Genomic DNA, 7185 nt, shown 5'->3' on the forward strand with positions numbered 1-7185 from the left:
TACAGGGGATAAAGTATTTTACATTTTTTTGGTGAGGTGAAGAGAACGGATTTAAGAAACAAACTAAAGCTCTGCTAATCTAAACTCAAAGATTACTGAACAAAAATTGGGCACCTACTGTATGCCAGATACAGGCACTGGGTATAACGGTGAATAAGATAGAGTCCCTGGCTTTGAGAATTTTCATCTGGTGGCAAGACAGACCAACAGTAATGTGGTAAGGGTACGCCCAGGAGAGCGTAGAAGTGCTTTTGGGGGCTGAAGGTGTTGGGAGAAGCCTGGAAGAGGCTTTATGAATCCTCATGTGACTTCAAGTCTGATTGTCTTTTTAGCCTTGTGAGGCTAATGCTTGACCTGCAGTCCCATATTTTATAGATAGAGCCAGGCTATCCAGGAGTGATCCATGGACTGAAGCAAGTAAAAATCTTACCTGTCTGTAGTGAGGAAAAAAAACATTTTTTTAAAGGACTAAGAATTGACCCCAATTTGGCTATTTTATGTCTTGAATCTAATGAATTACGGCTTGTGTTTTGTATGCCTGCTTCCCTGGCCTACTTTTTTCTAGTTATTTTTATTGTGTCTTGCAAGAAAAGTACTGTTTCTTAATAGACCAAGAGTGAAAAAAACCCTTCATAGGTGGAGAGAAGCACTGAGCCTAGGTCCGACCTGATGTTTTATGGAGAATTCCAACACCTAGGGGACAGTTGGTAGGACACATCTTAAGGTGATACAAGTGGATGACCCTTACTCTGAGATGCTTGCTATTTTAGGACATTCCTGCCCTCCCTTTCCCGTCTCCACTTGTCTGAAATGGTTCTTGGAGTCCAGATGATTGCTTCTTCACCTAGAAACTCATGTTTCTAACTGGTCTTTTAGCCATGATATTTGGAGCCATTAGATAAAGGAGGTACGATACTACTGCCTTGTCCCTGGTTAGTTTGCGGGCTGATGTATCTGTTTTAGTGCAGCTAAAAAGAGCGAGGTGTTGGGCTTGATCAGGCATTGTAGAGTGCTTTGAAGAAAAGGAAAAATGGTTTTAGTATAGTTCATGTACACCTCTCAGAGCCATTGAGAAATAGGACCGACTGCAAGGAATAAATGTACCACCATAGACACTGAGAGGAGATTTAAATACAAAGTCTAGGTTTCAGAGAGCTCTTCCATTACATAGCTTTCATAAGAATCCAAGGAAGAAATTTCAACCGAAGGGAATTTAAAGGATTTCTCAGTGGAATTGTCTTTGATGAGGCGAATTCCAGGCTACATACTATAAATGAAAGGTGATAGGTGAGGAAATCTCTCAAGGAGCCTTCCTGTTTGCTATGATTGGGGTGTCCTGGAGTTGGACAGCAGACACTGAGACAGCTAGCCAGTGTAGACTCATTTGTTGTATACTTGAGTGACCTGCCCTAGGTTTAATTAAAGACAGATTTTCTGGCTTGTGGTAATTAAAAATAAGTCATTTGGGAGTGGGTAGGGATAGACCTTATACTGCTGTTCACGCCTCTACATCACCCTGCAGTGTGCCAACAAAACTAGGTCCAAGCTTCCAAACTCTGGAGGTGTACTGTATGTATATTTTTAATACATTTTTTTAATGTTTATTTTTGAGAGAGAGACACACACAGAGCACAAGCAGAGGAGGGGCAGAGAGAGAGAGAGAGAGAGAGAGAGAGAGACCGAGACCCTGAATCCGAAGCAGGCTCCAGGCTCTGAGCTGTCAGCACAGAGCTTGATGTGGGGCTCGAACTCGGGAGCCATGAGATCATGACCTGAGCCGAAGTCAGATGCTCAACCGACTGAGCCACCCAGGTGCCCCTGTACTGTATATTTTAACCACTCGTTGCAGTGATTAGCATTAGGTCAGAAATGTCTTTCTATGACAAAGTAAAATCTTAAGCTGTGACTTTAATCTATTTTTACAAGGCAGAGCTAAGTGTAAATAAATACCAATGGCTTCATGACCGTTAGGTATAATCTCTTGAATTAGAAAGGAGCACAGTCGGGGGCACCTGGATGGCTCCGTTTGTTAAGCATCCTACTCCTGACTTTGGCTCAGGTCATGATCTCATGGCTGTGAGATGAAGCCCTACGTTTCACTGACTGAACCACCCAGGTGCCCCTGGGTTCTATCATTTTTATCAAGCCTATTGATAAAAAGGCAAACGGAATACTCAAAACTCCAAACAAAAGGGTTAATATGGGGGCACCTGTCTGGCTCAGCTGGTAGAGCATGCAACTCTTGATCTCAGGAGTTCAGACCCCGTGTTGGGCATAGAGCTTACTAAAAAATAGTTCAAATCTAAACTGGTGATTCTTATCAAAGAATAAAATGGATTGACAGGATAGTATCTGCAGATTTGGTAAAATGAATATAAACTTGAGCCACCATGATTTTAAGCCCTAAATAGGATGTCTCTTGGGATACGAGCTATCACAAAACCATGTCTGTCAACTATTTTTATCCTTTTACACATCCCCTGGACCAGATTCTCAAGCTTTATTAAACATAAAAATCACCTGGGATCTTGTTAAAATGCAGATTCTGGAAATCAAGTCTGTGGTAGTATCAGAGATTCCACGCTTCTAATACGCCCCCATATAATCCCCATGTTGCTGGTTCAGGGACCATCCTTGAGTAAGAAACCCTAGACAATTCCACAGACATATTTTTAACAGCACTTGCATTAAATGGTTTCACTTGTTTCTTACAATGTAAGATGGTTCTTACATTGCCTTGTGGCGAAGACTAAGAAATGTGTGGCAGTGGCCTAGGGGAGTGTTAGTGAACATCTTTCCTCTGGACAGTATAACGGGTTTAGGCAATCTGCTGCAGGAGGCATTTCTGTCCTATGTACGTATGAGGGTGGCTCTTGGCTTTTCCAGAGCATAGCAGTTTAATGAACACTCTTCTGAAATTCAAGTGGCATAAACGGTAAAAAACAGGGTTGATAACCGAATTCAGCCAGAGGAGCCAGAAAGACATCTCAAAATAGGGAACAGTGGATAGGCAGACAGCTCAGATGATCAGGAGCAATCACAGGCTAAACACACACGATGATGGCCAGCGACCTGGTCACTCGCTTATCCCGGGAGAGCCACAGGTGGCTGGCCACCCAACTCAGGAGGTCCGGCTGCCTCTGGGCAGTGCAGACGCTCTCACTGGCCCTGTAGTTGTTCTGTTGCCAGTATGCTGCTTTGGCTTGAATGTCTACCAGCAGAGGTGGTAAATCTTGAGTTCCAGGGACATCTACGGAAAGACCCTTGTGTCTGGGAAAGAGGACCTAGTCTCTCTTCCTGCTCCTCTCAGCTAGTTTAACAAAAAATATAGTGTGTTCTTTTTTCTCCCCTGGAAGTTCATCTCTAAGTTTTCCTGGCTGCGGGCAGTGTTGTTACTCCTCAGGGAGGTGCACTTCTGAATGTTGATGTGGATGCTCAAGTTGAAGTAAGTGATAAAGGGAGTAAAGAATTCGATGATGGAGGTCATCATCAGGAGGACTAGTTGTAGAAGAACTCAGCAGAGCACTCTCCCCAAGGAAAGAGGCTCCTTTTGGCCACGTACTCCCAACCGATGATGGCGGGTCCGTAGAAGAGGAATGCCACCACCCATACCAGCACCATCTTGGAAACAATATTCCTGGTCATACCCTCTGAGCTCTGTAAGTCACTTAGAGGGAAACAGCAGCGGCCGGTAAGAGAAAGGTCGAGGCAGATTCACTCACTCAGCCTTGCACAGCACCGTGCCAACGGTAAGGTCAGACCAAAGTTGTTGCGATAGCCAGTGTTTCGGGGCTTGGAGAGGTTTTAGTTCCCTATCGGCCAAGTCTTCCCAGCTGTTCTATGCCACTCCAAGGGGCCTTTGTGCAGTGGGTGAAACCCTTCCCTCTTGCAGACACAACTCAACCCTTGGGACGTTAGGGGTATTCCTCCATGTGTGAAAGCATACATTTTCAACACCTCTTAGAAAATGTATACATTATATACATAATTCACTCAACATCCATGAGTGGAATAGCATTGTTGCATCGTGCTTCTTCCAACTTTAAGTACATCCTGTTAACTTTATGTGCTCACTCAGTACTTTTCTTTTTTATCAGTCCAGTCCCCCCTACTGTTCCTGTATGTGGCACTGTGTCCCAGTGACCAAGAGCAGAGGCTCTGGAGTCAGGTGGTTTAGATTCAAATGCCCACTATCACTTGGCTAGCTGTTTGTCTTAGGCAACTTACTTAACCTCTGTGTGCCTCAGTTTCTTCATGTGTAAGATGGGACACCCTTACCTGGACCACAGGGTTTTCATGACCCTATGTATATCAGCTCTTGGATATAATCCATATAAAGTTCTTCAAACAGTATCATACTTAAAATAAGCCATCAAATGTTAGCTGTCATTCTTAATGGGTATAAAAATATGTGTAAAGGCAGAAGCATGAAATAAATGGTCTTGGCTCCCCCGACCCCCATCTTTGGTGTGCAGAAAAATTTCTGAAGGTGAGAGATAACTGTGGAAATGAAAGGTTCTTTGAAGACTGGAGAGATGGGCATCTTCCCCCAACTGGGCTGCCATATTGAAGACCCTTGGGGAATTTGTGTCACTGAAGCAGAAGACTCCGCCTTCCACATGGTTCAATGCAGGACATTTAACACTGCTAATTAGGCAGTTTTACTATGTATGCCTGCAGGGTACCTAAAGTGTACCTTTCATTCAAAACAAAGGAAACCTAATCAATCACCAATGAAAAACCACAGGAGAGCGAGCCCAGGTAATATTTATTTTGGGCTCATGAGAATTTAGAAAATACCACTTTAAATGATTGGTACTCAGGAAATTATTTTTGTCAAATACAGTGAAAATCTAATAAACAGTAACAGAGATGGGAGACACGATGAGCTGGGCTAGAGCAGTGACAAAAGGCAATGGGTCTCATTGTCAGCTGTACCTTCTAATACCTTATAATCACCTGATAGCATTTTTTAAAATGCCAAGCTTGCCCTCCCACCCCTAAGCCCATTAAATCTAAATAGGTAATTAAAAAATAAAAGTGTTTCCCAAATGGGTTGAAAATTGCAACTGGAAGAGGCAAATGCCTAAGTGCCACAGAGTGGACTTAGTGATGGATGGCCCTGCCTGAGAAAGCTTCTAATTTTTCTATAGTGACCATAGATTATGTGAACAAAAGGTAAAAGAAATTTTCCTCAAAGCCCAAAAGGAAAGTTCTCCTTTTTACTGCTGTTTGTTTCCATCTCACTTAAGGTTCACTTTTGCCCAAGCTGATTAATTTTCTTTGAGTCTTATCATCCCTGTGTACATAAAATGGGGATAAAAATCTTTAGTTTCTACCTACCTGACAGGGAGGTGAGGACCAAAAGAATTAGCCATCATAGAGGTTAGAACCAAAGGGCTTTTAACCCCTCACTTTCCTACAGGAAAACAAGTGCACAGAGGTGCTATGATGTGCCAGAGGTACACAATGTATTGTGTCTTAAATCAAGAGTGGACCAGGGCGCCTGGGTGGCTCAGTCGGTTGAGAGTCCGGCTTCGGCTCAGGTCAGGATCTCACGGCTCATCGGTTCGAGCCCTGTGTCAGGCTCTGTGCTGACAGCTAGCTCAGAGCCTGGAGCCCTTCTTCAGATTCTGTGTCTCCCTCTGTCTCTGACCCTCCCCTGCTCATGCTGTCCCTCTCTCTCTCTCTCTCTCTCAAAAATAAATAAAACATTTTTTTTAAAAAGTCAAGAGTGGACCTTAGGTCTCCTGACTCCTGGACCAGCCTAAAAAGCACCACTGTGAGTGCAATGTACATGTGATTGCTCATGCAAACCCTTCCCTTTGCTGTCTGCCCTGGAAATACTGAAGCATTTTTCCTTCCCACCCAGCACTGTTTTGAATTCTTACTAGGGAGAACAAAAAGCCACTTGGCACCCACATCACCTTTACACCGGCCTTGAATGTGGACTTTGGATCCAGATGAGGTTTGCTTACATTAAATCAGCCCACAGGCATAGCACTGTTCCCGGCACTGGGAAAACATCAGGGAACAGCACCCCTGCCCCCTTAGAGCTTGGGTTCTAGTGAAGAAGAGAGACAGACAGACCTCAATACAGTGTCAGTCAGTAGTCAGCATGAGTATAGCAGGAAAGGAGACCTGGAGAGGGTGAGGGCTGCTGTTTGACGCAGGTGACAAAGGAAGTCTCTCTGAGGGGGTGATAGCTGAGCAGAGGCGTGGACTCAGGCTCAGAACCATGGATGGAAAGAGAGAGATGCCTTAATAGGACTTTACAATTTGCATCCTTCCTGAGTATACTCATGACCCTAACACCTAGGGTACACTTTACAATGATAAAAACAAATCACGATAAAGGCACAGTTTATGTTGCATTTTAAGTCTTTAATTTGTTAAACGAAGTATTTAAACATATCAGTATTAGTAACCTAGTTTTAGCATCTCCTTTTCTTTTCTCTTTCAATATGTGGGATTCTGAAAATATATGGAAATCATATGGTGGTTTCTCTCCGCCACTAGCCCAGCAACTCCAAACCCAACTGTGTCCTTGACTGTCCCCTGCACCAGCGGGTTTGTGTCAAACCCCTGCCCTTCTTACCGCCCTGGTGACAGAGGTGAACCTGTCACAGCTGATGAGGACGATATCGAAGACCGAAGGGGTGCACACCAGGTAATCCGTCACCAGCCACAATTTGCACCGCTGCTTCCTGAACGTCCACTCCCTTGTCAGGACGTAGGGGGTGGACAGCGGGATGCAGAAGCCGCTGCGGACACAGGGGAGCGCTGGGTGGGCCACCGGACTGCCAGTTGCGCCTGGCCTGCAGGGCCCCAAGTCGCCCCAACTCTCGAGGGAGACTTTGGAGCGCAGGGTTCCCCTCTCCAGCGCTGCTTCTGTGCCGCTGGCCCCCAGACCGCACTCACCCACCAGGAGCTCGGCGACGCCCACGTGGGGGGGAAGAAGTTGCGGCTGGAGCGCAGGCTGCGGTCCACGGCGAAGGCCACCACGAGGAGCGCGCTGCCCAGCACCGTGGCCACGGGCGCCGAGAGGTGGCCAGTGTGTCGTCTGGGGTGCAGTCCTGGCTGCGGCCCCAGCCCAGGAACGCACGCGTTGCCCGATGTGTTCGGCTCCATGCGGTCAGTGGCAGGGACGCCAGGGGCTGGCGCAAGGAGCCCGCGCGGCAGGGG

The sequence above is a fragment of the Suricata suricatta genome, chromosome 16 (genome assembly GCF_006229205.1).
Source record: "Suricata suricatta isolate VVHF042 chromosome 16, meerkat_22Aug2017_6uvM2_HiC, whole genome shotgun sequence".
Lineage (NCBI taxonomy): Eukaryota > Metazoa > Chordata > Mammalia > Carnivora > Herpestidae > Suricata > Suricata suricatta.